The sequence below is a fragment of the Panthera uncia genome, chromosome C2, assembly GCF_023721935.1.
Source record: "Panthera uncia isolate 11264 chromosome C2, Puncia_PCG_1.0, whole genome shotgun sequence".
Taxonomy (NCBI): domain Eukaryota; kingdom Metazoa; phylum Chordata; class Mammalia; order Carnivora; family Felidae; genus Panthera; species Panthera uncia.
Window position 1 is genome coordinate 129686795 of NC_064810.1, and position 10361 is coordinate 129697155.

Here is a 10361-nt window from a genome sequence, read left to right on the forward strand (position 1 = left end):
GGTGGGGGTTAAATTGGTAGAGGAAAACGTGCACAAAGCTCGAGATCAACCATACCCCTGCTCACTGTGACTAGTACCAAGAGAATTCAAAACTAATAAAACTACATTAGAACCCCCACCAGAATGACTAAAATTGATAAGGCTGACAACATGAAGTGTTGGTGAAAATGTGGAGGAACTGGAATGTTCATACATTGCTGATGGGTGTTCCAAGTTCACAACCCTCTCTGGAGCTTTCCTGGTATAATCTGAAACCAGCCCTGCATACAGAGGGCAGGGAGAAACCAAAGAAAGAGGCAGGTTGGTAGGTGGCAGTTGTTTTTTGTTGTGGTTGTTGTTGTTGTCAAAATGTTTATTTTTCGGGAACCCTCTTGCACTGTTGGTGGGAATGCAAACTGGTGCAGCCACTCTGGAAAACAGTGTGGAGGTTCCTCAAAAAATTAAAAATAGACCTACCCTATGACCCAGCAGTAGCACTGCTAGGAATTTACCCAAGGGATGCAGGAGTACTGATGCATAGGGGCACTTGTACCCCAATGTTTATAGCAGCACTCTCAACAATAGCCAAATTATGGAAAGAGCCTAAATGTCCATCAACTGATGAATGAATAAAGAAATTGTGGTTTATATACACAATGGAATACTACTTGGCAATGAGAAAGAACGAAATATGGCCCTTTGTAGCAATGTGGATGGAACTGGAGAGTGTTATGCTAAGTGAAATAAGCCATACAGAGAAGGACAGATACCATATGGTTTCACTCTTATGTGGATTCTGAGAAACTTAACAGAAGACCATGGGGGAGGGGAAGGGGAAAAAAAAGGAAAAAAAGAGGTTAGAGTGGGAGAGAGCCAAAGCATGAGAGACTCTTAAAAACTTAGAACAGGGCGCCTGGGTGACTCAGTCAGTTAAGCGTCCGACTTCAGCTCAGGTCATGATCTCACGGTCTGTGAGTTCGAGCCCCACGTCGGGCTCTGTGCTGACAGCCTGGAGCCTGCTTTGGATTCTGTGTCTCCCTCTCTCTCTGCCCCTCCCCTGCTCATGCTCTCTCTGTCTCAAAAATAAATAAAAAACATCAAAAAAATTTTTTTTAACTGAGAACAAACTGAGGGTTGTTGGGGGGTGGGAGGGAGGGAAGGGTAGGTGACGGGCATTGAAGAGGGCATCTTCTGGGATGAGCACTGGGTGGTATGGAAACTAATTTGACAAAAAATTTCATATAATAAAAAAAAATGTTTGTTTATTTTTGATAGAGCACAGTGGTTGGGGGTGGGGGCAGAGAGAGGGAGACAGAGGATCCAAAGTAGGCTCCAGACTGTCAGCACAGAGCCCAACACGGGGCTTGAACCTATGAACAGTGAGACCATGACCTGAGCCGAAGTCAGATGCTTAACCGACTGAGTCACCCAGGCACACCACCCCCCCCCCAGGTTGGCAGTTTTAATAAACAACTAAGGAGGGGTACCTGTGTGGCTCAGTTTGTTAAGCATCTGACTCTTAATTTTGGCTCATGTCATGACCTCACGATTGACAAAATCGAGCCTCGCATAAGGCTCTGCACTGACAGTGCAGAGTCTGCTTTGGATTCTCTCTCTCTCTCTCTGTCTCTCAAAATAAATAAACTTGAAAAAAAATAATAATAGCAAAGGCAACTTACATATAAGGCTTGTCTTGGGCATCAGTAAGACAATGGATCCCTGCACCCACCTTCGAAATCTTAAAAGCTTATAAAGTGTCCCTAACTGGGCTCAGTTACACATACTGTGCATGTGTTTTAACACTCCCATTACCATCTAGAGGCTACATCCTTGGAGCAGCCTCTGGGAGCAGAAAAAGCAAGGGGAACCCACCCTCCAAATACAGGGGAAAGGAGCCTCCGAGTGCCCGGGTCCAGCTCACAGGTCAATAGGGGGTCATGTCCTTTTTATCACATTCCCAACAGGTATGTAAACTATTACACCACTTTGAAGAGCTGTTTTTGTAATATCTTATAGAGCTGAACATATGCATATCCTAGATTCAGCAAGTTTATTCCCAGGTATACACCCAAGAAAAATGAGTACATGTGTCCACTAAAAGACATGTGGAAAAATGTTCTTGGCAACTTTATTCATAATAGCACAAAACCGTAAACAACCAAATGTTCATCATGAATAGAATGGATAAATTCTGCCATACCTCTACAATTGAATATCATACAGTAGTTCTTTACAGGAAAAAATCACTGATGCTGATACATTAAAAATATGAATAAATCTGGAAATAAGGGGCATCTGGGTGGCTTAGTGGGTTAAGCATCTGGCTCTTGATTTCAGCTCAGGTCATGATCTCATGATTCATGGGTTCAAGCCCCGCATCGGTCTTTGTGCAGGTGGCGTGGAGCCTGCTTGGGATTATCTCTGTCTCTCTCCCTCTCCCTCTGCCCCTCCTCTACTTGCACTGTCTCTGTCTCTCTCAAAATAAATCAATAAACTTAAAAAAAATTTTTAATCTGAAAAGATAATGATGGGTTACAGAAACAAGACTAAAAGAGTACATAACCATACAATTGCAACTGTATAAAATTAAAGAACAGGTAAAACTAATCTATATAATAGTAGTCAGAATAGTGCTCATTTCTGGGTGAAGGGAGATACTGCCTGCAAGGTGACAGAAGGGACTCTTCTAGGATATTGGAAATGCTTTATAATCTAAGTTGGATATGGTTAAATATGGTACACAAATGTAAAAGTGTATTGAGATACACACGTGCAACTTGTGCACTTTATTGGATTATTATTATTACTAAATTAGTAAAAGATCAAACAAATTAGAATCCCTAGGGACGTGTGCCATTCGGAGCTGGATGTACTCGCCAAAGAGTGGCTCTTATTACATTTTATACGAAATTGTTCAGGCTATTGACCCTTAGAGCAATCCCCAGAATGTAAAGGAGGGACCTTGAAAAGTGATCTTAAACATAATCTAGCAGACACAGGGATGTTCTGGTCAGAACCGCCTTCAAGGAAAAACTCGATCTATAGTGAAGAAGAGTATGGTTAACTGACTGCTTCCAGCTGCTAACCCTTTTGCATCTGCTTCAGCTTTCAACGGAGGCATCCTCTTCTGGGAACAGCCCTCAAGCTATATCGCAGCAAGGCAGCAATACAAGGACCTGACCATTGGTGCCCCAAGTGAGACACCTCTAGAGAACAGTATTTGCTCTGAAGTTTCCCAATAGACCAGAGGGGGCTTTGTCTATATGGCTGGCCAATCACTCGCCTTCCCAATCTTTCTTCCTCCCACTTTCTTTCACAAGTGTTCCCAATAAGATTCCTTTTTGCCCATTTCAGCCTCTGATTCCCCGAGAACCCAGCATGTTACATAGGACTAGAGCACCACCTAGATGTTGTTTGAAAAGCAAGTGTTACAGTCTGAATGAAATGCCCTGACAGAATGTCTTAGAATAATGCTGACGACAGAGATATGTTAGCCACATGTATAATTTTTAATTTTCTCGTAGACACATATAAAAAGTTAACAAACCAGGTGAAATTTCTTTTTTAAATATCTTATTTAATCCACCTTGTTTAGAATATTGTCATTTCAACATGTAACCAATATTAAAAATAAATTAATGAGATATTTTCTGTTCTCTTTTGTACTAAGCCTTCAAGATCTGGTATAAATTTTATACTTACAGCACATCTCAATTTGGGCTAGCCACATGTCAAGTGCTTTCAAGGAGAAGAAGTCTGCTAAAAAGTAGGGAAGTTAAAGAGTATTGTAGACAAAGGGAAAAGGCAGGGATTGCATTTGTACTAATAGCATGAATGAATAAAATTGTCTCCTTTTGACGTTCTGATAAGGTCGCTGTACCACCCCAGCCCTTCTCTTTTTTATGTTTTTACTGAGATATAACACTCCTCCTTTTCACCATCATATACCAAACTTTGGTTTGTTCCCCCAAATTCATGAAGAGCTGGGCACTTGCCACACAGCTGTCCTCTCCATTTCTACTTCTGTCACCAGGCAGAATCGTAAGTGTCATTATTACCTACATGGATGACCCATCCAGTGTTCTCCCAGTGCTCCTAAGTGCCTGGCAGGAAGTAGTAGCCATGGACTTCTCTGGGGATCTTAAAACTTACGGTCCATTTTGCAAAGAAAAATGTACATAAACAAAATGTTGCATCTAATTTCCTGGTGTCCACAGCACTCCTAAAGCTATCAATGAATCCCAGGTTAAGAGTGTGTATCTTTAGTTAATTTCTTCCACAGAACGAAGTCAAAATTCCCTTGTATATCATGAGAGGCATTCTGCCATTGAACCCCACCTTCCTTTCTGGTACCAACCCCCCACTGCCTCTCACCTTTAGTTTTCACAGGGGCTCCATCCATCCTTTTGCAGTTTGCATAACTCGCTATGCTGTTTCATACTTCTGCACATCTACATGCTCTTCTCTCTGCTTAATGCTTTCTCACCCCTCAAGTGGACTTCTCTGCAGCTCAAATATTGATTAAAAGAAACCTTCCCTGACTCACACACTCTTCCCAGCCATTGAGTTAATATCTTTTGTTGTGCTTTCAATCACTTGGGTGCTAGCATCCGCAATACTATTTGATACAGCTTTTTGATACTTTTTGATACAATAATTTGTTCAAACATCTGTCTTCCTCCACAAAACTTTGAGCACCTTCAGGGTAGGGTTGTGTTTTACACATCGTATCCCTATCACCTTGTGTCAAGTCTGGAATGCAACTGGTGCCCAATTAATGTTAACGGAATGTTGTTTAGAAAAATACTTATCTTACCTTTGGAAACAGTTTACACTGTCAGGTGCTGGCAGATATGTATGAATTTTATGTATTAATTATTGCACTAAGAATATATTACTGGGTCGGGGCGCCTGGGTGGCTCAGTTGGTGAAGCATCTGACTTCAGCTCAGGTCAAGATCTCACTGCTAGTGAGTTCAAGCCCACATCTGGCACTGGGCTGCCGGCTCAGAGCCTGGAGCCTGCTTCAGATTCTGTCTCTGTCTCTCTGCCCTTCCCCTGCTCGTGCTCTGTCTCTCTCTTTCTCAAATATAAAATTTTAAAAAATTTGTCAAAAGAATATTTTACTGGGTCTTGAAATAAATTTGATTTCCTGGAAAGTTTAAATGTAAGAAGAAAAACACTTTTCTCCACCTATATTTTTCCTTTCATTTTAGAAGAGAAACACTGAGTGACCTCTTGACAGTCGTGTTAGAAAATCAAGTCAACAAATATTAAAGAGAAACGTTTTAGAGCACATTTTCCCCTAGAATCTAATCCCATCCTGGAAAGCCATTTATAAATCCACAGTCATGTGACGTACCAGGATAGAGATATATAGCAGAAATGCTATATGAAAATGCTCAGATAAGTCAGGAACTAGCTTATGAGTCACTGACAATGAGGGATTCTGTTAACATAATAAAGGCAGGCAATTTTATTCTCATTAGGCTTCTCCTACTCAAACCTTTGTCACAGTGTATAGTATTGTTATTATGTAATTAGAAGTGATATCACCCTATAGTCAAAACTTGAAATAATCTGCTAAAATGTGTTGCCTCTAACAGTCTTTAATATGCATTCCTTCTAGACATGATAAGTTTCTGACATACCTGGCCTGGTAGTCTGCAAAATTAAGCACTGGAAACTAATGAAGAAAAATAGGGTGTAGCGGGATTTTCACACAGAGCCGTGACACCAAGGCTTTTCTTTCCAGGAAGCAACTTTATTGGTGCCCACATGGCTCAACTGGGTTTGTATCCGAAGAACGGAGCCCCAAACGCCATGTGGCATAGTTTTTTTTACATATCTTTTACATCTTTGTCTACCATATATGGTAACACACAAACATAAAGTCTGAGTAGGTGTTCTCCCGTTACAAGAGTTACAAGGTCATGAGGAATGTTGTCACCTACATATAGCCAGGTTGCTTGAGGTTTTTTTTTTCTTCTTTCCTTAGGGAGGGGACCCTACCACAAGGGCTATGAGTGGATCAGTCACAATCTGTGCAACTTTGTAACCAATCCCTAAAAAAAGGAACAATTGTTAGGTTGAAATAATCTAGGCAGCCCCCCAGAACGTCAAGAGGCTTAGTAGGAGGATGTTTGTAAATGCACGGAAACACAATGTGGAACTCCTGGATGGCACTCTGCGACAAAGAGGGTGGAGTGGGGCTCTGAACTAGCAGAGGTACTCTTCAGGCGGGCGTGGGAAGAGACACAACCCGCCGGCAGTGTGCAAGGCATGCACACATTCATTGGTCACTTTCTTAAACTTGAGCTGAAACAGCTCTTTACCGGGTAGTCGCCATCAGAGAGCTTTTCCTTTCCTTTCCTGCTGATGTTTTTAATTCTGCGCATCCTAGGATGGCTCCCCACGCCCAGGAAAAGATGTGTACAAGCCAACACAACTGCCATGTATTGGACAATAGGAATATCTGAAATAGAAACACGTAATTTCTTTAGAAAAAGATGGAAAACATATTTTCTGTTTCTGCTTCATACACCAGCTTGAGATCATCAGAAAAGCATAAACTTCCTTAATTTGATATTACATATTTAACCTTTGGGAATTTGTGGGGAGGAAGCACTTTTATTTTTTTTTTTCATGAAATTTATTGTCAAATTGGTTTCCATACAACACCCAGTGCTCATCCCAAAAGGTGCCCTCCTCAATACCCATCACCCACGCTCCCCTCCCTCCCACCCCCCATCAACCCTCAGTTTGTTCTCAGTTTTTAACAGTCTCTTATGCTTTGGCTCTCTCCCACTCTAACCTTTTTTTTTTTTTTCCTTCCCCTCCCCCATGGGTTTCTGTTAAGTTTCTCAGGATCCACATAAGAGTGAAACCAGATGGTATCTGTCTTTCTCTGTATGGCTTATTTCACTTAGCGTCACACTCTCCAGTTCCATCCACGTTGCTACAAAAGGCCATATTTCATTTTTTCTCATTGCCACGTAGTATTCCATTGTGTATATAAGCCACAATTTCTTTATCCATTCATCAGTTGATGGACATTTAGGCTCTTTCCATAATTTGGCTATTGTTGAGAGTGCTGCTATAAACATTGGGGTCCAGGTGCCCCTATGCATCAGTACTCCTGTATCCCTTGGATAAATTCCTAGCAGTGCTATTGCTGGGTCATAGGGTAGGTCTATTTTTAATTTTCTGAGGAACCTCTACACTGCTTTCCAGAGCGGCTGCACCAATTTGCATTCCCACCAACAGTGCAAGAGGGTTCCCGTTTCTCCACATCCTCTCCAGCATCTATAGTCTCCTGATTTGTTCATTTTGGCCACTCTGACTGGCGTGAGGTGATATCTGAGTGTGGTTTTGATTTGTAGTTCCCTGATAAGGAGCGACGTTGAACATCTTTTCATGTGCCTGTTGGCCATCCGGATGTCTTCTTTAGAGAAGTGTCTATTCACGTTTTCTGCCCATTTCTTCACTGGGTTATTTGTTTTTCGGGCGTGGAGTTTGGTGAGCTCTTTATAGATTTTGGATACTAGCCCTTTGTCCGATATGTCATTTGCAAATATCTTTTCCCATTCCGTTGGTTGCCTTTTAGTTTTGTTGGTTGTTTCCTTTGCTGTGCAGAAGCTTTTTATCTTCATAAGGTCCCAGTAATTCGCTTTTGCTTTTAATTCCCTTGCCTTTGGGGATGTGCCGAGTAAGAGATTGCTACGGCTGAGGTCAGAGAGGTCTTTTCCTGCTTTCTCCTCTAAGGTTTTGATGGTTTCCTGTCTCACATTCAGGTCCTTTATCCATTTTGAGTTTATTTTTGTGAATGGTGTGAGAAAGTGGTCTAGTTTCAACTTTCTGCATGTTGCTGTCCAGGTCTCCCAGCACCATTTGTTAAAGAGACTGTCTTTTTTCCATTGGATGTTCTTTCCTGCTTTGTCAAAGATGAGTTGGCCATACGTTTGTGGGTCTAGTTCTGGGGTTTCTATTCTATTCCATTGGTCTATGTGTCTGTTTTTGTGCCAATACCATGCTGTCTTGATGATGACAGCTTTGTAGTAGAGGCTAAAGTCTGGGATTGTGATGCCTCCTGCTTTGGTCTTCTTCTTCAAAATTACTTTGGCTATTCGGGGCCTTTTGTGGTTCCATATGAATTTTAGGATTGCTTGTTCTAGTTTCCAGAAGAATGCTGGTGCAATTTTGATTGGGATTGCATTGAATGTGTAGATAGCTTTGGGTAGTATTAACATTTTGACAATATTTATTCTTCCAATCCATGAGCAGGGAATGTCTTTCCATTTCTTTAAATCTTCTTCAATTACCTGCATAAGCTTTCTATAGTTTTCAGCATACAGATCTTTTACATCTTTGGTTAGATTTATTCCTAGGTATTTTATGCTTCTTGGTGCAATTGTGAATGGGATCAGTTTCTTTATTTGTCTTTCTGTTGCTTCATTGTTAGTGTATAAGAATGCAACTGATTTCTGTACATTGATTTTGTATCCTGCAACTTTGCTGAATTCGAGGAAGCACTTTTAAATTGCTACCCAGGAAAGGTTGGTGGATACTATTTTAGACACCAGCCAGATGGAAGCTTAACTAGTAAAACCACTAAAACATTGACAATCTTGTCATCTAGTTCCAAGAACCTTTACCTCCTTTACTAGAAACGATGTATTCTTTCTTTGTTCTGGATTCTACAATCAGTGGGCATAATTAACTACAGGGTGTAGTAAAAGCATATTTAATTATGAGATAGAAGGTAATAGGAGATAGAAACCATTTAAGTAGTGCCAATTGGAAAATTAAACATGAAGAAATGCTAACTCTTAAAAGGTAGTTAATTACTGAAAAGGATTTTTTGTTTTTGAGCATTCTTAGTCCTATAGAAGTAGCAATTGCAGAAAGCTACCACTACTATGGCTGAGAGAAAGTGAGCAAGGAAGGAGCTGAGAAATTTAGGCACGGGCTAGGGTGCCCTGGAAGGTTGACATTCAGGTCTCCTGGCAGAGGGTATGGTTGCCACGGGCATATGCATCCTACCAGAGTAACCTATTTGAAGGAGAGGCCTGCCCCTGGGTGGCAGACAAACTTACTGGAAGGTATAGATAATAATTGGTCCACATGAGCAACCTGCCTTAGACCATTATGGCATGAGCTTGATCTTGTCCTCTACATCACGTGCAGGTGTGGATGAGACCCCTTGGGTGTGATTCACTGGGTACAGCTCCTTTAATACCACTCCTTTTGACTGGGGAGCTGTTAATTGAAAAGACTAGTGATTTGCTTCACATATACACATACTCAACATACCATGATAAGACAGACACAGGGCGATCAGTACAGAAAATCTTATTCAAAAGGGCATGGGGAAGGGAGGCAGGAGGCACACAGCAATAGTTCATACTAATTCTGAAATCCAGCTGAACACACACTTCCAGTCCTTATTTGAACTTGGTCCTGGGGTGCCTTGGTGGCTCAGTCAGTTGAGCATCCAGCTCTTGATTTCGGCTCCGGTCATGATCTCACGGTTCATAGATTTGAGCCCTGCATTGGGCTCTGCACTGACAGTGCGGAGTCTGCTTGGGATTCTCTCTGCCTCTCCCCCGCTCACACACTGTCTCTCAAAATAAATAAATAAACTTAAAAAAAGAAAAAGAACTCGGTCTTATTCTTACTCTCAGGGAGTTTTTTCCTATAAATTCCAAACTCCAAAATACATCTGGTTCCAAAGGTGTTGTAAAGAATTGTGGATCTGCACTCACAGAGTGTAAGAAAAAAACCTGATAAACACATCACCTGTTAATAACCAAGCTCTTCAGATGATGCTATTGTTGCTTCTGTTTCCCCAAGGTGATCAGTCTCCAGGAAGCTGAATCCAAGCAGCTCAAAGGCAACACTGTTCCAGGACCATCCCTTTTGGCCCTACACTGACAGATCATCCCCTGAAACAACCAGAAGGCTACAGAGCACAGCAAAGTGTTGCAGGACATAACTGTCCAATGCTTCAAATATACCAGGCACTGTACAAAGGGCCTTTCCAACATTATCTCATTCAATCTTCTGCAAACCCTGTGCTTGTATAAATCTCCCCATTTATGTTGGCCCACTTAGATGGGATAGTTGAGACTTAGAGATGTTAGGTAATATGCTCAAAGTTTGTAAACCTAGAAGATGGTAGCAGAAATTGTGAAGCAACCTTCTCCATCAATTTTCTTGTCTTTGCTATTACGGTAGAAATGAAAATTTCTGAATTTTCTACCTTGTCCAGTGAAAACCTAAGTATAAATTGGTGGATTGTTACAACACTACTTTCCTGATTATGATATTATATTACAGATTGGCAAGATGTTACCATTGAAAGAAACCGGGTAAAGGTACATG